The sequence below is a fragment of the Strix aluco genome, chromosome 5 (assembly GCF_031877795.1).
Source record: "Strix aluco isolate bStrAlu1 chromosome 5, bStrAlu1.hap1, whole genome shotgun sequence".
NCBI lineage: Eukaryota > Metazoa > Chordata > Aves > Strigiformes > Strigidae > Strix > Strix aluco.
The window spans coordinates 44,768,888-44,791,194 of NC_133935.1; the positions used below are offsets into that span (position 1 = coordinate 44,768,888).

Genomic DNA, 22,307 nt, shown 5'->3' on the forward strand with positions numbered 1-22,307 from the left:
GTCGGGTGACCGGGGCGCCGCGGGCGGGGCGCGGTGCGGCGCTGGCCCCGGGGCAGTGGGGAGCGGAGGCGGCGGCGGCGGCGACCCCCGCCAGGCGCTGCCCCTGCCCCCCGGTACGCGGTACTCTTAGGGAGCTGGCGGGGGGCGGCCCTCCTGCAGCGGCGGGCCCGTGGGCAGCCCCGGGCTGTCGCGACTGAGCGGTGAGTCGTAACGGGCGTCCGTGACTTAGGCGAGAGCAGACCGTATCTCGTGTTCAGGTAAGGACATGCAAGGGTTAACTTAATTCCCTCGATCCATCCGCTGTGAACTGGAGCTTTGATTAACATTGCTCTGCAAAATGTAACTGTAACAAATTCAATTAAGAGAAGCACATTTCTTCAACTTTTAATTAGATCTACCCTATTTGTCTAATGTTTAATATAACATAAAAAGCTGCTCGAGTTCCAGAGGGAAATGGAAATAGATTTAGATGTAAGCTTAGCTTTTAAAAACACAACGGACTGAAGTTCTTTGTTCCTCAGCATATATTATCGTTGTATCTCTACCCTCAAAGGCACAGGAGGAAAACATTTTTATCTTCAAAATTGTAAAAATAATAGTGTGGTGTTTATGTAAGAGTCTCCCATAACCTTTAATTGGTCACAGGGTACCAAGCGTACAGGTTCTAGCCCATGCTTGATGCACAGTAGTACAGGATCCTACTGAATTACACTTATTGTAAGAAAACTTAATGTATTCCACAACCATTTAGTTGGTTTCACACAGTATGCGAGAGTGAGTTACCTAAATTACACCTTAATATGATAAATAACAGATGTTGACAAAGAGAGGAGTCCCTATGCTATCGTTAGCAGGTAACTGAGAAAGTCAAGAAGCTCCCAGGCACATCTCAGAAGTGACTTGCTATGCCTTCAACAGAAAGTCATCCTGCCCACCCATACTTCCACGGTGTATTTGCCTCTCAAAATCACAGCCCTTTTCCAGTTCAGTTCAAATAACATTTTCTGATTGCATCGTTGCTAGACATGTGTTCTTAGGTCTGTTAGTCACAATATAAGTTTTTCTTGTATGGGCACATTAGGTCACGTGAGGGAAAAGGGAGAAGGAAAGCAAATATCTGCTCTTGCTGGAAAGGAGGAGCCACCATAATTTAAACTGAATATGCAAAGTGATCATCTGTGCCCAGATTACCCTGTATGATTTAAAAACGTGGCTGTTTTCTCTCTCCCAATACAATAGATACCAAGGACTATTTTCTCTAGGATCATTTACCTGGTCAGTTAAAAAGCCCACACATTTCAATGCTAATAATTATGAGGACTGGATGCTGTGTTCCCAACAGCCACACAGCCAGAAGTCTGTGGGAGTCTGGCATTCACAAGGCATGACACATCATACCCTGTCTTAGTGTTTGAGTAAAGACAAGAATCATCATTTAAGCCCAACTGCTCTCTCTTAGTGTATTGGCAGTAAGGAACAGAAATGCTGTCTAGCAGTAGCCTTGAAGAGTATACCATCACTTTCTCGCTCCCTGACTGTGCTAGTCCATACTTAGTTATTCTGCTAGATTTAAAAAAAATTTAAGGACAGGTCTGGTAGAGGCTGGGAGGGTGGTGGGAGAGATTTCACCTAATCTTTTCTAAACTTAGTAGTTTGCAATGGAAAAATTTTGCAAAAGCTTCATTCCTTCTAGTGCACGTGCTTGCTTCGCTTCCTTTTCAGTTCCTTTCAGGCCCAAAAGCTTATTCATACAGAAAGAGGTCTCCAGTCCTATGAGCAAATTTTATTTCACTACTGCATCCACAAGGAGATGGGTAATTACTGTCCAGTCATGGTAGTTAATTAAACCAAAGGAAGCTGTTAAACGTGAGGGATGACATACATGTCCTGAATGGACAAGGATGTTCTAGAAGAGCTCAGGAGCCATTTGATGAATGCTTGGGGTGCTAGCCAAATGCTAGCCACTAAACTCACAATTTTGATCTGAAATAGATCATTGCATTTATTATTATTATTATTGTTATGTCTTCCACAGTTGTGTTCAGGGAAGAAGAAGGTGCCCTATCATGAGAAATAAAGAAGAAATGTGCAAAGCCAGAAGAAATGACATTCTAAACCCGAGAACTATTTTGGTTTGTTTTTTAATGTGCATTAGTGCGTCAAAAGAGAATTATAAACAGTGTCTACCATTCAGAAGTTCCATCAGGTATCCTGCTACGTACAAGTGAAGAACTAGACTCTGTTATATTCTTCATATCCTTTGCTTTTAATTTAGACTTTGACTGAGCAGAGGTACAGGAGCATCTGGGAAGAATCTGAATAAAAAAGCAAGACCAGAAATGGTGCAATGTTTGTCTTTGCCATTTTTGGTTTTTACTCTCTGTATACTATAGCTTCAAGATAAAACCTCAAGATTAGAAAGCAATATGAGCCATAAAAACTAGGTTTTGAAAGTAAAAGACTCCTGCTTGCTCCATAAAGAAGGGGAAAGCCTGGGCCAAAGCCAATGAAACCAAAATATTCTCAGGGCTGACCTGGAAAGTTTTATGGCATATAAAGAGCAGATACTCAATGACAGTCACTGAACTGAGGCAAATTCAGGAGCAACAGCAGTCGTAGCACATAAAAAACAGCAGTCAGGGCTCTGGCTTTGGGCCCGAGCTGCCATTGGTTTTCTTTTGTACATCAGCCTTTGTGTGACCAAGCATCACAACTGCCACCATTAGATGTACCAGATGGGAAGTCAGGTAAATCATGAGGGCAAATCAGTGGCAGGTGAATGAGTAAATGATAATGGTGGCATGTTATTTTACTTACCAGGCAGAGTACAGAATGGTAAACTAACAGGGATTGAACTGTGACTGTCATGATGAAATTATTCACTGCCCTTGTGTTGCACAAGATCACAGGTACCCATTTTTAACAGAAAGTTGCTTTTACTTTATTCTTCATTGTCATGTTATTTTACTCCCTATTTTTCCTTCATTTTGGTCTTTTCTATCCTCAAGTTATTCACTTTGAGAGTAGTTTATATGCCTGAAGATAAAGGAATTGGCTTTTGCTTAGGGAAACAGGACAGCTTTTCAAATGAAGTTCCGATTGCATGAGTTCAAGCACACATTTTGGAAACTTCTTCGAGCAAATGAAATTTCCGCTCTCGACTGTTTTTTTCCCAGTTGACTGGGAATCCAAGGGCTGGTGTGCACAGCTGAAAATTAAAATCTTGGAATCCCATTTTAGTGCCCTGTTGTCCCACCCTTGGTTTCAGTGAAGTTTCCATAATATATACCAGGTGATGATGATGTATTTAGAAGGCACATTCCTAGCCAGGAAGCCAAATCTGCATCAGAAGATGAAAGATATGTAAGCAAAGTGAGAAAGCTAAGTCTCAAAAGTGAGAATTAACCTTCAGTAAAATGAATAAATACCGGAGTAACTATTCAGCTGTACACAACTGACAAAAGCATCACATGAAGTCTTTGAAGATGATTTTTGGAGCAATGTGTGAGATTGTGAGTTGGATAGAGGCAGTGGAGAACAAGTGTTGGGATTTTGTTTTGGTTTTAATTCTAGCTAAAAATCAAAGGGTAAAATCAAAGAACTTGTTAGTCCACTGACTGATGTTTGTCTCAGTGTGTCATTTGATTTCATTGTTTTCTTCTGTTTGATCTGTACACATCTGCTGCTGATTCTAAGTTTAGGCAGAGATGGTCTCTTTTAATCTGCATTTGTGTAGCAGCTAACACAGAGAGCTCCTGTTCTGTGCCCAGAGCTCCTAGACACTGTTGCAGCATAAATGAAAAGGGAAATACTCTTTCACGAGGGAGTGTTCAAGTGTAGTCAAACCAACCTGCATATACTTTGCGCAGATGGCAGCTGTGTAATGCAAGGACACATCTGAGTCAGCATCAGTCTGTTCCCCTGTAGATGGTGCCCCTAGTTCAGGGATTCTCTTTTGGGTTGACAAATCTGCATCCCTAATCTTCCTCCCCACTTTGAACATCAGTTTTCACTAAAGCGGTGCTCAGGGTGGACTCCAGAAAAAATGTGTTTTCAGTGAGGGTAAGACAAACTGGACTGAAGTCCTGGCTTTCTTTTCAGGAGGGATCTACTATATAAAATGACAAGCTACTGAACTGTTAGCTTCCAGACTGCCCAGATATTATCAGTCTCCAATCTTACCTTCTGGTGTTAGACATTATGGCTTCCCCCATGTAAAATTTCTAATCACTGGTGAGCATATGCATCATATGGATGACTGTGTAATAAAAAAGAATGGGAAGTGAGATTTCTAACTTAATTTTGTGGAGCTGACCTTCACAAAGTGCAAGGAAGAGCTGTGTAATGGCAGTCAGTGTTACCTCTGAGAACAGGGACGAGACTTAAACAAGGACTTTTCAAATGAATATGCATGATTGTCGCAAGGTGCATAAGAGAAGACATTCCATTGTCTCCAATATAAAATAGGGATAACTCTGGAGAGACTTGAATGAATTGCTTGTTAAGTGCAAAATATGCTTATATTTACACTAACCTGAGAGTGGAGTGAGGGCGAATAACATATGTATTAGAATATAGCACTGAAGTGTTAGGTAAAACCTTATGGCTCCAGGCTTCCTGAATTTCATGTCTCTAGTTTGAGATCTCCACAAAACCTTCACCGTGAAGCAGACATATAACAAAGATCCCTCAGAAAGCCAGCCCAGCCATGAAGATTGGCAAGTTCTACCATCTAACTATGCAGAGTAGGCCAAGAACATCCCTGTGATGAAAAAAATGGGATGGAGTTACTCAGGTAAAAAAGTAGTTAATGTATTTTAAATTTCAGAAAATACTTTTGAATATCAGTAGCCTTATAAATAATTCTAAAGGGAGTTTATTTTTATTTAGCTCACACGATCATTTCATTCAAAGGCACAGTGAAATTACCCTGGTATTTATATTTAAAATGCCAAACCATAGGAGTGTCAGGATTTTTTTTACAGTAGTCACCATTTCATAATATTTTCTGTCCTTTTTTAAAAATGTATTTACTTCTCTTACAGAAATGCAGTCACTGTACAATTCTGATGTTTAGACTACTGTTGGGCTTAAAAGCTTGCAAAATACGTGGCTAAATGAACTGGAAATTACATATCATTAATATAATTAGGAGAAAAGATTTTTTAATTTTGATTTCGTCACAGCTATGTTTTAGCCAGTATGCAATATGATAAGTTACCTCTGGCAGTTCTGTCAGCAGCACCGTTTTGTTTGCAAACTAAAAGGCTTGTTTTGTTTCCTGCTTTGCTTTTTCTATAGCATATGCTATAGCCTTCAGATTACATGACTATAAGAAGGGAATAGAGCTCTCTGACTGTAACAGTCTTGTTAAGGTGATAAGGTCAATGGTGTAATGTCTGTTCTGCAAACCTTGATAGATATTTATCCAAGTCAAAGCTGAATTTTTAATCATTACAATATGTTAATGTAAAAAAGGCCTTTCTTGTTTTTTAAAAACTTAAGCAAAGAAAAAATAAGTCCTACCCAGTGAACCTAATTCTCCTCACAGTTCACAGATATAAGTCTGTAGTAAGACCTGCTGTCTTAAAAGCACAGTTTCCATGACTGGTATCTTCTATAAATCAAGCTATCTGAGAGACCTAAAGAAGTTAATGTAGCAATGCATAATTTTAATTCAAGCCCTGAGTTTAAATATGAAGTTTTAAGGGAACAGAGACTCCAGTTGCACACTGGGGACATAGTTTCTTCCTTACTCAATAGTTCTTAGTCTGGGGCAGGATCATATTCCCTAGCTGCTCATAAATCTGTGAATGAGAATCCCCTATCACCTTCCTAGATTTTTGCTTTTGACTCCTTCGGTTGCCAGTCCTCTTGCCTTCCTTCTTCTCATTCCTTCCTGTCCATCTGGGAATATGTTTTGTGATAACATTGCCAATCCTAAGCGAGAAATTATCTGGACATTCACAATCATCCTCTTCAGCCGTGACATTAGACCTGTTTCTGCAAGAATCAGGATTGGTCCTTTTCTGTTAGGGATGGAGGTAAAGTCTGTAATCACAGTTATGACTGATGATGAAGTACAGTAATAGATTGTTCCCTGCTGAGGAATGGAAAACTCACTAAGTTGTTGGTTTGTTTTTAATTCTTGTTTGTATGTGAACAGAAGTAGCTAGTCAGGAATGTTATTTAATGGCTAGAAGAAAAAAATTTAAAAAAAAAAAGAATAAAACCAGACTAAAAAGCAATTGAGGATGGAGATAATAAAGTATAAAGATTCTCATCACTCGAAGCTCATCCTTGCCCGCACTGAAATCCGACTAAGAGCTTGCTAATTTAAGCTCAGTAATTTGATCCTAGGGAAAAGTTCAGCCCAGAGGAGTGTTCAGTACTAATTAGTTTAAGGATTTTGGCCAATGTCTTCTTGTCCTTAAATGTGGATTTTCAAAGAAATGGTGATTTCATATGGTCTTTGATGTTGGAACTCTAAATTAAAATGTTCTTTCTAAAGATGAGAGCCTAGATTAAGTTACTCTGAGATTTACAGTGGACTAGTTCATGCCTTAACTTTCTTCTTTCTGCTGGAATCTATGACCCACACTTCCCCCCCCCCCCCACCCTAATCACAGAAAGGCATTATCATCATTATTCCTTCATAAATACTAAAGTATCTGCAGAATAACCTCAGGGATTTATTAGAACAACAGTCATTCCTCCTAAGTTTAAAAAGGCCTGTTCAATGCTAAGGTTTTTTATTAACTTCAGATTGGCTTTCTCTCTGAAAGTTATTAAGCTTTATCTCTGACCAAATAGATTTTTTTTTTAAGGAAGCTGGTCATGCCATTTTTGTTTTACAGGGGTTCATAAAAATGTCTATGTTTGACTTCTTCCAAAAGATTTATATTAGTTTGCCTTCACTTGTACTCTAATTTGAATAGAACTTGTTTGATTTTTCCTGCAGTCACTTCTTCTAAAGAAACCTTGACAGTTTTCTTTGAGGAAAAAAGGTTATTTGCTGAAGTTATTTACAGTTTAATTGCCAGTTTAATTACAATCTAATGTCTCATTTACTGTGACACATTCTACTCTGCAGTCTGTGCTGCAGATTGCGGGAGTCACAATGGCAGTAGATTCACCTGTGTCTGGAACTGGGCAACCTTGTGCTGCTGTCAGCAGACCTGCCCTGAAAAACCACGCCAACCCTCTAGTGATGATCAGAACATGAGAAATGTTCTGACCAAACATATTGTGGATATTTCAATACTGTTGTGGCTTTGCACTCCCAGTTTTTGCCACCGACTCATAGTCCACTGACTTTCTGTACTGCCTGTATGCTGGTGAACACATGCAGGGACTGTCCTAGAAAAGGCATCTCACAGCATGAGTACAGAGACTAGCTGATGCTTTTGGCATGTTTTGGCTATCTTCACTATGGATGCTATCATACCACATCTGACCAGCTTATAGTCCTCCAAAAGATCCCAGCAATCTATGTACCCTTATGGAAGGACCTCTAACCCTCACTGACAAACTACAAAGAGCTGTATTTGTAGTATACAGAGAATCCACTTGAGTTTCTGTTCCTATTTCTGGTGCTGGTTAGAGAGCTATGTGAGAAAAAAGATTTGATACATTCAGGTGCTAAACTTCATAGACATGAAGGTTTGATGATGCTAATAACATGTAGTCATGTATTTATAAAATAACTTCAGTTGGAAGAGACCTTTAGGGGTCATCTGCTCCAACCACAAGCTCAAAGCAGACCCAGAGAGAACAGGTTCCTCAGGGCTTTGTTCAGTCAAATTCCGAGTGTCTTGAAGGATGAAGGTTCCGTAACCATCTAGGTGGCCCTCCACTGGCCACACTCTAGGATGTCAGTCTCTTCCTTATACTGCAGTGCCCAAAACTGACATAACACTCTGGATATGGTCTTACAAGTACTGAACAGAAAGGAAAGATTTCTTCCCTTGACTTTTTTTTTTTTGCTGATATAGCCAAAGATGTAGTTGGTCTTCTTTGCTGCAACAACTGACAGCTGATTCATGTTCATGGTTCAGAGTCACAGCTATAAATTGAAGAACTGAAAGGCTGTGCATGTATATGCCTGTCCTTGATGAGAACCAACCAAAACTGGGGAAGCTTCCCACACCTGCTTCATGAAATTGGTGTCAGGGAGGCCATGAGTCAACTGAGGGGCCACAACCATCCCTCCTGTTATAGAACTGTATCTCCTAGGCTGGTGATCAGCTGGTTATATGAACACCATTTATGGCTCTGAAAAGTTGGGAAAGCTGTGTAATGCCTGACGTTTGAGGAGTATAGGGATTCCTCTGAAACCATTCAGTTATAGATGACATACCAGAGGTCTGTGTGCAGCTCTATGATCTTGACAGAAGATTCTCTTAGCTCAAACTAATGATCGAGAATGACTAAGGTGGAAGGGGTAATGACTTCCTTCTTAGATCAGGAGCTTCAGAGGAGTATGCCAAACACTGGGCAAATGTGATTATTCTTGTCCTGAAATTCACTGTCATCCTGAAAACCTGCTTTCAGCTGTTCCAGGCTTGGAGAGGATGTTGTTCCACTAGCTGGAATTAATTTAATTTGTTCAAAGTTTCCAGACAGCAAAGGCTAGACTGCACTCAGATGTAGCTATGGCCCAGTCTACCCTGATAGGAGGTTAGGACTTGCTTAACAGATTCTGTCCTGGTTCACCTGGTGGAGGAGTGGAAATGAATGACCACTTAGAGGCAGGATGTCTGCACAGGAGATTCAGATTGCCTGTGATGCACTGTGGGCTTTGGGAAGCAGAAAGCACCCCTGTATTTGGGACAATTACAGCATGTGTTTGAAACATCTATTGAGTGTCAATAAATGCAAAATAATGGTCTACAATGATCTATAACTACTAAGGTTTTGTAATGAGGGGAAACCAATGTGGGATACAATGTGCCTTGATTGCAGCAATGTGGATGTAACTGGCGGACGCACCTCGGATGGGAACGTCAGTGTGCATCAAGGTGCTGCTTCCAAAGACAGTACAGACTTAGTACCTTTGCAAAGAATATATAGTATGTATCTGCAACTCTTGATGTACATCTACATTTATACTTAGGCTTTTCATGTTCATTCATATAATCCAGCCTTGCTGTAGATATCTTAGCACCTTTTCCTTGCTTACTCTTTCTACCTTCTCATCATACATTGGAAACATCCTTTCCAAGCTGTCATGTACAGTTTCATACTGAGATGGCAGGATGGCACCTATATTTTCTACAATGAAGTGTTATGATCTCTATGCTGTCTGGTATGTCTACTACAGCAGTAGAAAAGCTAGTATAGTAGTAGTAAAGCTAGTATACACTAGTAAAGCTAGTATAGCAGTAGTAAAAATAAAGTAGCAGATTAATATAAAAGTGAAAAAAATAGTATATTTTGTAAAAGAAAACAAAAATAGTGTATAAAGCAAAATAAAATCGTCAATAAAGTAGCAAAGCTAGTATAACAATAAAAGTATAGTATAAATTATATATACTATAGCAGTATAATATAAAGTAAATTAAATGGTAAGGCTAGTATAGCAGTAGTAAAGCTAGTAGTAAAGCTAGTATAGCAATGGAGAGACTCTTCTCTTGGCATGGAGAACATACTGTGGGTTTAAAGTTTGTTTTGGAATTGGGGTTGGTGAAAAAGGCTCTTTCCAAAATTGTTCTTTTTAACTTCAAGGGGTTGCTGGAATACCCTGTAGCAACCTTAAAAATGCAAGAGTCTTTCACTTTCTAGAACTACATTTTTAATACACTTTCAGTAACAGTTCCTTCTATAGTACTTTTCCTCTATAAAATTTTGTATATTATTCTAGTTAAAAATATATATCAGATGCATTCTTCCATGATAGGAGGTACGGCAGAGTAATCTTTGCCTTCAGATCATACCACTTGAGCCATAGTTGGAGAGTCGCCTGAATTAGAATTCTCCTAATAAGCCCCAGAGAAGTGAGTAATACCATGATGAACATAATCTCTGCAACTCTTGCTGGAACTATCTGAGATCAAATATTATTGCTATTCATCATCAATATCTTCTGCCTCAGGATGTTGTTTCTAAGGTGATTTTCTCATCAGTATTTTTTTTTCATTTCAAAAGTCTTATCTTGACTTCTTTATCCTTGCCATAATATTTATAATGTTATACACAGGAACTGTAATTAAACCTTTTCTTTACTCTGTTCCTTCAGCCTCTAATGCATTGTATAATGTTATAGTCTTAAAGTAGAAGAGTGAGAGACTTCTGGGAAGGTTTCCATGATTTGAATCATTTAATCAATTGCACTGACACACAACTATGCTGATAATGGTGTACCAAGATCTCTCTGCAGATATCACGGGAATCTGGGACTTCTGTGACTTAGAATTTGTGAAATGGAGTTCTTGGTGAAAGAACCCAGGTAATCTGAAGTCTGGGGATGCTTATGACCAGTTCTCTTTCCACTTCTTCATAACCGAACCCATATCCATTTTTAATTAGTATGTAGATGTGGGTATTATCATTTAAATGAAAGTAATTCAGATATTTTCTGGCTTTCGTTCTTCATAATGTGAGAGATATGTTTGGCTGTGGAAGTACAGAGGGCTTTTTGTTGTGTTTTTATTTTTTAATTTCATTTTCATGTCTTTTTTGTATTTAACTGTATTATTTTACTCCCAGTTCTCTAAAGTCTTCCTCTGTCTTTCCTTCCCTAACACCGTGTGTAGTATTTAAATTACATTTGAACTAGGCTTCCTGTATGTGACTCACTCTATACAGATTGCATTATTTAGCCTAAATTTTCCATTACTAAACTCCTCAAAAATCCATTGCTTACAAGGTGACGGACAGTTTTGGAACATGTCCTTATTGTTTACCATTTGAACATTTTAATGGTCTCAAGGCAGGTTTAATAGAACCTACACTTCTTCAGTTAGAACTGATTTAAGAGTGTGAAGCTAGTTTGATCTTTGACTATCCTAACTTCTCAAATTCAAACCTTTTAGTTAAATGCCTTAATTGGCTTTTGGTTCTGTATATATTCACTTGATGGCATTGACCCCAAGAATGTTGGCCCTTCATCTGAACATCCTATACTAGCAGCCTAATTTAATGTGAGCCTATATGGCTACGCAGAAACTGCTGAATCTCAGGTTCCTTTTTAGAAATTACCTTTATATTTTTTGGTATCCCCTTGACAGATACCTGTTAACACATCATTCAGCTTTGACCAATGCTTATATTAAAAATAGAATAAATTTTGCTTAAAAGCAAATTTACTGCTTTTTCTCAAAATCCAAAGAAGCTCAGATGTAGATAGGCACAAAACCACTGCTTGTAGCAACAAAAAGCTCTATGTTTCTAAAAATGGTTTCACTTGTTTCACATCTTAAGGATTCAGGTTGGCTGTTACCTTGGCAGAACCAGTTTGCTGTTAAAACTAAGGAAGAGTTGGAACCTGTGTTCCAAACACAGAGGAGATGTATGCTTAGAGAAAGATCATCATGCAATGAGAAACAGAGCCACAGTTTTACACAGGATCAAATTTACCTAAGAATAGAGATCCACAGTGTTCTCATTGATGCTTAATCTCTAATTAATTGAAGAAAAAGCTGATCAGAAAATGGCAGATTCCCAGTGAAACTGTACTGGAAATACAAGATGGCAGGGAGGTGGAGGAAGGCACTGAAGACACTGTAGATTCACATTTCCATACTGTACCTATGTCTGTGCCAGGGTGCTCTGACTAGCACAGTTTTGTCAAGGTTGGGTTTGTAGGGTGTAGACAAGGCTTCAGGTGATACACCATCCTGCTGCTTCTGGGCTTGGGAGAGTAAGTCTAACCCCACTCCATCACCTAGTGTCTTGGGTAAGAGGCACAGAGATCACATTCACATCAGGGCTGTGCCCTCCTCAATCGGTATCTGCTGTAACAGATAACATGAATATCAATCAGAAAAGCTGCAGTTTTAAAAACCAATTTGCAGCTGTCAGTAGCTCCTAGGTTGGGCTAGAACCACATAACATCCTGCTCATATACTCTCAGATGTTTTCTGTTATTAAAATGCCAGTCATATTATATCACTAGAACATGTTTAGCATAACTGTTTTGCATTGGCATCCATATATTTCTGCTGTTTGTTCTGCATATCCCTCTCTCTCTGATTCCACCATGATTTCAGTCTTCTTTTCTACCATTTTTGTTTTTCAATAATTCATACCTTGTAGTTTAAAAGTCAGTCTGCTTATCTTTTAAAGCAGATCTTTCTCTTTCAAATCAGAAGAAGAAATGACAGAATGAATGTAATGTAGCTGGGGTTTAGGTAATTGGATATATATTTACAGAATTCAGATGCTCTCTTTTTCACAGTCAAAATTTTAAGCCAGTTTAATAATGACTGTCCCCCAAAACATGCATACTGTTATTGCAGAAAATAAGTTGTTTTGTAAACAAGTTATGTGGAATTATGCAACATGACATGAGTCATGCAGTTTAAACTACATTCCAAATTAAAATTAATATACCACATTTCATTTATTTGTTATATTTCAAATACACAGTTTTAAAAAAATGGTATGCATTGGTACTGTCATTTACCCATAGTAAAACAACAAATGGAAATAAAAATTCTTCAGCCAACTCAGTTTCTCTTGACATTGAGCATTCTTCCCAGCTCTACTCTGAGCCTCAGGATTTCATGAACATTTCAGATTTATTTTTTACTTGCTTTACATTTGTGACTAGCTTAAAAACATTATGCAGTAAAGCTTGAAAAAAACAGCACCCAAGTGTCAAATAACAGAAGAGCAAGTATGATCCACAAATTCATGTGTTTTTTTAAATTTCATTTTCAAGACAGTCTTTTGGGATTTAGGGTTTGATATCTTTTGTTTGAATAGTTGCAGTTGGCAATACTAAAGATTGTCAAATCCTTTGCAATCCAGTCACAATGCCAGTATGCAGGAATTTACATTTACTGAACTATTAATAAGTCATTATTAGAAAGGAAAGATGAACAAAAAGTCATTTGACCTTATATGATCACTCCAAAGACACAGAATACCTTTTTCCTGCTGTCATACTCATTATTCTAAGGTAAACACTGAACAACCAGTATTCAGAGATCCTTAGTAAAAGCTACAGCAGCTTCTAAAGAAAAGAGAGGATTAGTTGAAAATAGTAGCAGTAATAGCATCTTCCTTGAACAGTCAGAAAACTTTCACTCTTCCCGAAATACTTTGCTGTGCAGATAAAACTAATAGTACAGAGCAGGTACCTCGGATTGAATCACTGTCTAAAACCAAATAAGAGAATTTCATCTGATAATCATCAGGATAACTATGTATATTCTGGAAATTTCCTGGGAAACCTTGTCAGGTGACACCTTATCCTCTATGACAGCATCATCTCACTAATGTGCACAGAATTTGCTTAGGTGCAACAGCTTCTTTGTGTAATTTAATAGTTTGGCATGAACATGCCACACATTCTGACATATGCTGAACTGATGGGATTGCTTTATATGAAGAGATAAATTTTCCAACTCAGCTGCACACCAGAAGGCCCATTTTTATGTTTCTGTCAACTGCTTTAACATAAGATTTTCTTCTATACCTTTTCTGTTCCATCTCAGTAAATGTGTCTGCTTTCTGGAGGTTTAGAACTGCAGAGCTTTTCCTGGTTTAAGATTTTCTTTACTGGTTCAGTGACCTGCTCCTATGCCTCTAATTGTTCAGGTTATCATCATATTAATTTGGTCTAGAATTCATACACTCCTAAGGAGTCTGCACAGGATCTGGGAAAAACAGTTGACAAGACCATAGGTGTTTTCATATCTTTGGGCTTGCACATATCCATAACGGTTCTTAACCTCTTGGCCTTTGTGATTCCTATGCAATCATTTCACTTTGCCACAAGTTTTCTGGGAGTTGAACTGCATTGCCTAGATGAACTCATCACCTAGATGAACAATCGCCTAGATGAACTCATTGCCTGGTAATACAAGAATCCCTCATGCTTGTTCTGCAGTGGTTATTTAGATCATGTCACTATTTGCAGTTGAAGCGGGACATGTCTCCAGTCCTGCAGACTTTACAAGAAGCCAGTTTGACACCAAAGCCATAAGATGTCAGAGCTGGAAGACAGGCAAGTTTAGACATTTAGACTATTTTGTGTCTGAATAAAGTGGGAGAGATGAAGAAAACTAATATCTTTCAGTATTGGCCTCCTTCGGTCTAACTGAATTATATTTCCTCATGGTTAACAAATTTAACCTCTTTAGCTTGGAGACTACTGGAATGCTGATTTCTTCTCTCAAATCAGGTGGTTTGCTCAAAAGATTAACTCCATTACTCCTAGGAAAACAAACGCATCAGCACATACGCGCAAAGGAACAAAGCAGGACGTTTGTCTCCTTGGTGGATGATTTTGAAACTTCTGGACAAAACAATGTCAGTGCAATAAAAAAGAATCCTGCTCTACCTGAAGGCAGTATAGAAAGCAAAAGGGTGCTTATATAAATAAACTGTACTTAGAAAGTGTAAGAAGGAAAAGGTGAGGAAAAAGGCAGAAGAGAAATCTTTGCTGGCTAAAATAAGCATCAAGCGTCTTGATCCTAAACTGGGCTCTGACAGTTTTCCGCCTATAAATGCGGCTTTCTGGATTCAAAACTGACTTTGATAACTCAGTGAATTAATAAACAGTTTCTTCTCTTATCTGGTGGTCACTGATGAGCAGAATGGCCTTGTAACTGTAAGCAGGACAGACATCCAACCAGGAATGCTTTGGAGATATTTTTAAAAGAGAAGACAAGTTTTTGTTTTCCTTCCAAATAGTACTTTATTTTGGCTTAGCTACCTTTTTCTCTGATCCCCTGCCATTCTCTTCTTTTACCCTTCCCATTTGTCTTTTAAATAATCTTTCTCTCGTATAGCTCCCCAAAATATTCTTGATTCATTGATGTTGGCAGAAAATGCTGATCTGTTTTAAATCAAATTCTATAGGAATATATTTGTTTCAATGAAACTACAGCTGAAAGCAATTATGGGCTCCAATTTGGAATCCTTGTAACAAAACTAAAATTAAAAAATCCCAGGAGCTCTTCTAGCTACTAGGTTTTAAGTTAGTCGCGCTCGCTTGGGGATTGAGGGCTGCAAGTTCAAGTCCCTGTTCCATCCAATTTGGAACTGGAATTGGAACTGAAAATTGGATCTGGGTCATCTGCATTTCAGGCAAGTGTCCTGCTCAGCAAGCCAAAAAGTCAGCATCTCTTATGCAACAAACATTTTTCATTTAAACAAATCTTGAATGGGAGGGATTCAGCTTCTTCCATGCTATGCAGAAGAGGCACTTGTACCTGGCCCCCCATGTTCCTCTGCCTGTGCTAAGCCATGTGGCAGTTCCAGGAGCAGACTTTCAGTTTCAATAGACCCATTCCTTTCTAGTAAGTGAATAACATCAAAAGCCTTGCTAAACAGGATTTTTATACTCCAGCTGGCACTTCCGTGAAGCTCTGAGCCGTCACTCACCCTGGCACTGCAGAGATGTTCTGTCTGGTCCCAGAGATGGAGCCAAAAAACGTGGAGAGGGAACTGGGGAGATGCAGGCTCCCCACTCCCCCTTGACGCCTACCCTAATCACAGCCCCACCCTCCATTCCCAGGTTCAAGGCTGGAAAATAGAGGGGGGACTTGTCCCATATAACAGGGGCAGCAGAACTTACCTGAAGCAGTTTTTTCTTTTCTTAAGGAGAAAGGCTGGGAAACGGAAATTTAGAATTTAGTCATCTATTTGGAATATTGAACTCGTGTTTACTTCATTCTCTCCCTGGATTTACAAGTGTGAGCTATTTTAATCCAAACTAAAATAAAAAGCACAGGCAAACTTGCACGTGTGGTAACCAGCTTCTTCCTATCTCATATAGGGCTATTATGAAGGCCTATTTTAACTTTCCATTTTCTCTCAAAAGACATGTTAAACTCAGTTTTTAAGAGCTTTACGGTATAATCAAACCAGCTCAGCACAGCAGGCATTCGCATCTTTTTCCCATATTATTATAAAGTCTGCTTTCAAGTGTGTTTGTACCCCATTGCATTTTGGGAATTCTGGAGATTATAAATAAAAGCATCTTCTTTGCTTGAAAGAACCTCCCGGCAGGTTCTTTCAACAAAAGCTTTTCTGCACAACATTAGAGAATGCAGTGTAAAGTTCACTGTTATAGGAAAAATGTTCCTCCCACTTATCAAAGAATTATTTTAGGCACATTAGTTTACGACATACCTTTAAAAGGTTGACTGTTTAAAAAGCACAACAAAATCCTTTGTCTTCTTGATGTATATGTTTGCTTTGCCACTTCCAGGCTATAACTTCATTGCTTTGTTGCTTGTTTACTTATTGCATGCATTTTCTAAAAGCACACAGATCAGCCTGCAAACACCATTTATTCACATATGGGCATGACCTTATCACAACGTGCCAGATGGATATAGACAGGTAGCAAGAGAGCTATGTGAAAAATAGAGATTTTCATTTGCACTTTCTGACAAATCTTTCTGAGAGATGGGAAGGGATTTGCTTAGTCCTTCTTCAGTGAAGGCTGGATTCATACTCTCAAGCAAGTCCAATGGGAAATTCATATTAGGTCTGCCAGCTTTGTCTGTTGTGTGAAATGACAGATTTGTATGCAAATAAGACCATTAGGATTTCAGAGAAAATACTGGTGATTCAAGTCATTTAGTTAAAAGAAAAGTTTTCAGCTAACCCTGAGATGTTATACAATGCTTTGTGGAGGGTTGGTTATATAGCACTCAAACTCACAGAGTTCCAGAAAAAGGTCCACCCAAATGTAAGAGATAATGACATATTCAAAATGTCAGCTAACTGGTTATACAAGCCACTTTTATCTGAGGTTTTTAAATGTATGACAGGTGTCTTCTCTCCCACATTCCCACATCAGAATGAAGAAGATCAGAAGAGAAAATGGGAATTAATCATAATTGCTGCTGAAATGAGAAGATGATGACCAACAACCTTCTTCGTTGATGCGAACAATAATGTTTTCCATGGATAAAATATGGACTTTCAGGAATATGGCTCACAACTAGAAAATCAATAAGGAGAAAGTTCATCTTCTGTTGCCTATGTCCTAAATGTTTGCTGACCAAAATAAGAGCTTAATAGGCAGATCTGTGATCTATTGAGTTTTGCAATACTTTGCAGTTTGAATCTGGTGTAGAAGTAGCCCAGCCAGAATTGAGACTTACTATGCACACCCACTGTGTAGTTTCACAAACTAACAAGAGAAAATGAGGGTTTTTTTAAAAATATAGGGAATGCTAGCTTATAAAAAGAATGTTTCTTTCTCTGAAGAAATCGGCTCCCAATTATTTTCAGAGCTGGCTTCAGCAGGAAATTCAACACATCACATGCATCAGCAGGGAAGAAAAAACATGACCATGGCTGGTTTTGTACACAAATATTTATAAAGAACCTCTTCTTAAAGAGTTTGACCCACAGGATCAAAATGTAAGATAGATTTTAGGTTAGCCACATCTTAATTCAGTAAATATTTGTCTGTACTCCTGCCATAGAAATGCGTGTTCATGTTTTAGCTCTCACCAAATGCCATTGAATTAAATTAAAAATATATAGGCTGTTATTTTTCAGAATCAGTGACTTCATAGAATATTAGAACAGGAACTTGAAGAGCCCACTGAGTTCAGTTTTAATTTTATAATATTCTGGTTAATAATGTCTATTAAAACATCCATTAAAAGACCATCATGCTAATTTAACTGGGAACATATAACAGATGCCATTGGAATGCTTCCATTAAATTAATGCTAGATACTTAATGTATTAAATAGATGTTGTTATTAACAATATCTTAAATGGATGCTGTTATTAAAAAGAGCAATGCTGCATTAATTAAAAGCAAGCTAGGACTTCACTGACAAAAGAAAAACTTACCTAATAGACACCAAAATGTTAGCAGTAACAAAATATTTTCTTCTTTGGTTCACTGTCTTCTACATTCCACCATTATTTTCCCTTTAGTGTAATGACCTCAACTGTGCTATGTAATCACATGAAATGCGAAATGGATATAAAATATGTGCTACCATAGTGATAGAATGCTTCCTAGTTTCTTTCTCTTTCCTATTTTTGATTTTAAATTAGTAAATGCAAATTTTGAAAGAATGAAAAAAGTATTTATGTTCAAGTTTTATTTGATGCTAATTTCTGTGTATTTGTTGACATAAATATAATTTTCAAGACTTTTTTTCATTCAATCTAATTCATATATATAAGGTTATAAAGCTACTGAAAAGCAAGAAATGGCCATATTTGAATGATAATGTTTGACTGCTATGAGACAGACACATATAAGTAGGTCTCATCACACATGCCGATGATGGAGCCAAAGCAAGTGCAAAATAATATGAAAGCCAAAAGCCACAGCTTATTATGAATACCACACTATAACATATCTTACAGATAATATCCAGTTTAGTATGACTTTTCCTCACCTTGAAATGCAACCTAAAATACTCTCTTAACCAGGTTCAGAATACTAAATAACTGTTTTCTAGCTTGAAAGCCATTGCTTTTCTCTATCATCACAGACTGGGAAAAAAAAAAACACAACAAAAAAACCACCAAAAAACCCAAAACCCAGAGCAGAAATAAATACAGGAGAAAGAAAATATCATGAAGATAATGCTCATAGTCACATCTCCAATAGGGAACAAGATTTACATCACTTTGTAGACTCATATTTCCTGACATTTGTCCTAGCTTATTATGATCAAAGAACTAAAGCAGTGGCTGGGAAACACCACAGGAAGGATTAAATTAAATGATTATGTAAACTTCCAAAGGAAGACAGCTTCCACTTGCATCCTGGCTGCTAGAAACCTCTTAGAGTTTATTTAGAGACTGCCTCTTTTTCAATATAGCAGGCTCTTGTTTAGGGATCCCCTGTTGATTTTAGCTTGTTTTATTGGGCATGCATTGCCCTACGGTTACCATCTCCTTAAACAGAACTGACTGCCAAACCAGCAGCTGCTGCCTGTAACCCATTCACCAGTGCCAGCCAGCAGGAGACCACTACCAAACTGTAAAGAAGGATAATATCATACACAATCCACTAAAGTAATATTAGGTTGGTACGTGATTAAAAATCTCAGGGACAATGCTGAGGGGAAACTCTGTACCAAATCCTCATATTTCTAATGAAGAATTATTCCAAGAAAGAAAGAGAGCTTTGCAGTTAGAAGTGAAAAATAAAAATGACTCCCCTGTTCTAACCCCAGTTGCTTAATATGTTTCAGACAGAGAATTCAATTCAGTGAAAGCTAAGTGAATTGAACACTGAAAGGATTTTTAAAACAGATTGGACAGGTTTATAGCCTATGTAAAACAAAAATAATCAAATCTTATTCATGTGCTAAACTGATTACCTTCAGCTCTGGTACTGCACAACAGGCATGGTCATAAGGGAATGGGAGGAGGACTGCAAAGGTAGATGGATCACGGCTAGCCTGACACTGGCTGGGTTTTTTTCCTGATGCAAAGAACAGGGAGAAAGCAGGGTTGATGCTCACAGTAATAGACCTTTCCTTCAAGCAGCAGATTATCTGATGTTTGATAAAGATTTTTTTAACCTTCCATTTTCATTATCATTTTGCTTTATAGAATTAGTTAGAACCCAGTTGCCAGAAATGAGTGTGGAATATATATGATACTATTTGGCAGCTATCGACCACGAATCTCTCTAAAGAAGTCTTTGGTTTTTAACTTACAGGCTCTCCCTTATGTTCACTCTCCTCAGAGAAAAAGATACCTTTTTAACTCATCCCTATCTCCTACAACCCAAATCATCCAAATCCTTGTGTCTTTAGGGATCAACTGTGCAGAGAGCGCAAAGGGAATACTGAATGTTATCATGCTCGTTTCATACTTTACATCTGTTTTGAACAGCTACACCAAGGAAAGCAGTGAAGAATCAGACTTCAGTAGCCTTTTACATGCAGTTTATAGAGGCCTTTTTTCCGTAGGAAAAAAAATTTTTTGTTTTAATTTCTGTAGAATTAACTCATTAACAATTAATTCATAACTTACCTATGCATCCTGGATTATAGAGCAAAGAGTAGGTAGATAATGTTTTAATGAGTATCAGCTAGTGAAGTTAAACATCATTGAAGAGTTAAAAGCTATTTTAAATTTTTCTCACAGATTCTCTGAGATGGCTGTCTGTGGAGCTCATTTTATTTTTAATTTAAACTCACCTCTGAGGAAATATTTGGTGTTTCCTTACCCCTTGTTTATCACATGTATTTATGGCTTTAGAAACAAACTTTTTAAAGGAAAACTTTAGATGAAAACAAACTTTTTTAGATGAAAAAATGCATGGAAAGATAAAGAAAAAATTAAAAGTATTCTTTTTCAAAAGGACAAACTTGGATAAACTTTGATAAACCAAAGAAATCGCTCAATATTAATAATGAGGCTGAGGACACCAGGACTCACATGTGAAGGAAGATTTAAATTCCTTCCAGTCGATGGATGTAAAACTATCTAGAATTTATATTCCAAACAACACAGGGGTTAAAAAACCTGCAGGCTACAGATCTGCTGTCTGGATGATTACTTCACAAAGGGCACTTTAGAACAAGCAGAAAGCATATTCAGAAAGGAAGAAGGACTGATTAGCAAAGAAATACTTGTTTAAGAGGTCAAAAAGTGCAGGGACAAGAAAGGATTTGAGAAATATGTTAAAATAATAAAAGATTCTCCAGCAATACAAGTAAAAAGAGAACAGAAATACCTGGGGTTCCATGCAGTAGGAAGAAGATAAGAGCTTTGGCATGATGCCTTTGGTAGCACAAATAATTTTTTTACTTTTCAAAACAGGACTGTGATATAAACTAACAGGGCAAAGGTAGAGGGTAACGCAAAGAAAATGGGTATAGATATATATTCCACCAATTTTGAGAGAAATGCCATATGAGCTTACAAATTTGATAGTGTGTATTTTTAAAAAATCTTCGCAGTAAGAAGTGTTACTATATGCTTGGAGAATAGAAAAATAGTAGTGATATTTTCAGTAAAGAATAAATGTGATTCAGGCAAGTGCAAACTTGCTATTTTGTCTTCGTATAAGATATTAGAACAAATAGTGAAAGAAAGCTCATTAAGACACTAGGGGTACAAGAAAATTGGTGAAATATGACAAGAAATTACTAAAATGAGTATTCTGAAAATGCATTTTCTAGACTAATTCAACACAGATTTTAACTGCATTGATATGTGAAGCACTGGATAACTGAATCAAATGTAAAATTATCAGTGAAGTTGGAGAGGCCAGCTATTGAAAGGTAAGCTAAAAGTGAATAAAAAGCCCTATCCAAGTCAGATAGACATGAGTAGTGATAAAGAACAGCAGTAGGCTGGAGGAAGTTTATTAGCAGTATTTCCAAGGGTCTGATTTTGTTACGGAGGCTGCCAAATGAGCAACCAACCACCAAAAATAAAATAAAAAAAAAATTATTAACACAGTTAACTAGCTCTCCGTAAATTACAGGTTCGAATGTCTGTGAGAGGAGAACAGAACAACTTTCTAGGGTTTAATGGCAACCCAAAACGCATAGCAAAGAACTCTATGGGGTTTAACGACAACCCAAAACACAGAACAAAGCCCCACTCCCTAGGGTTTAACTGCAACCCAAAACGCTTTATCACTCACCTGCTAAGTGAGGGCTCTCAACCTCGAGGACCTGCTCAGGGCAGCATCCCAACCCAAGGCACCTCGAGGAGTTTCCTTGGGCAGCATCCTGACCCAAGGGGAGATTCCTCAACCACAGCATGCTGCTCCAGGGGACAAGCTCAAAACGGCTCCCCCAGGGGACTCCATTTATACCCAGGCCGAATCTGACCTGTAGCCAATAGCAGCTCCCATTGGCCAAAGGCCCCAATTACCGCGAAGCCCTGAGAACAAAGGCAGCCAGGAGCTACTGCACTTCAGCAGCCAAGAAGCTCTGCTTTCATTGGGCCAATGCACCTGCCACAGATTTTCTCTGATAACTTAATGAGTGGCACCAGTAATAGGCTAAAGTTTTCTGTTCATAAAAAGCCAAACAGACAAGGAATAGACTGGCAAGGATCTAGAACAGCCTTCCCAGAAAGATGGAGCTCCATGCACCCTTTAGGACTAGATAAAATGATTGCTATAATGGCAGTGTTTGGATCTAATGGCAAAGAGGTGTCTTTCAGATATCTTT

The 22,307-nt window shown here is 38.1% G+C and overlaps 1 long non-coding RNA gene across 1 annotated transcript; it reads left to right on the forward strand.

Moving 5' to 3' along the window:
- Positions 1 to 10: 10 nt before the first annotated feature.
- Positions 11 to 18,151, forward strand: LOC141923802 (uncharacterized). Its single transcript, XR_012623404.1, has 4 exons — positions 11 to 257; positions 2,036 to 2,206; positions 10,367 to 10,447; positions 16,953 to 18,151. It is a non-coding gene; the product is annotated as an uncharacterized LOC141923802 (long non-coding RNA).
- The last annotated feature ends 4,156 nt before the right edge of the window (positions 18,152 to 22,307 follow it).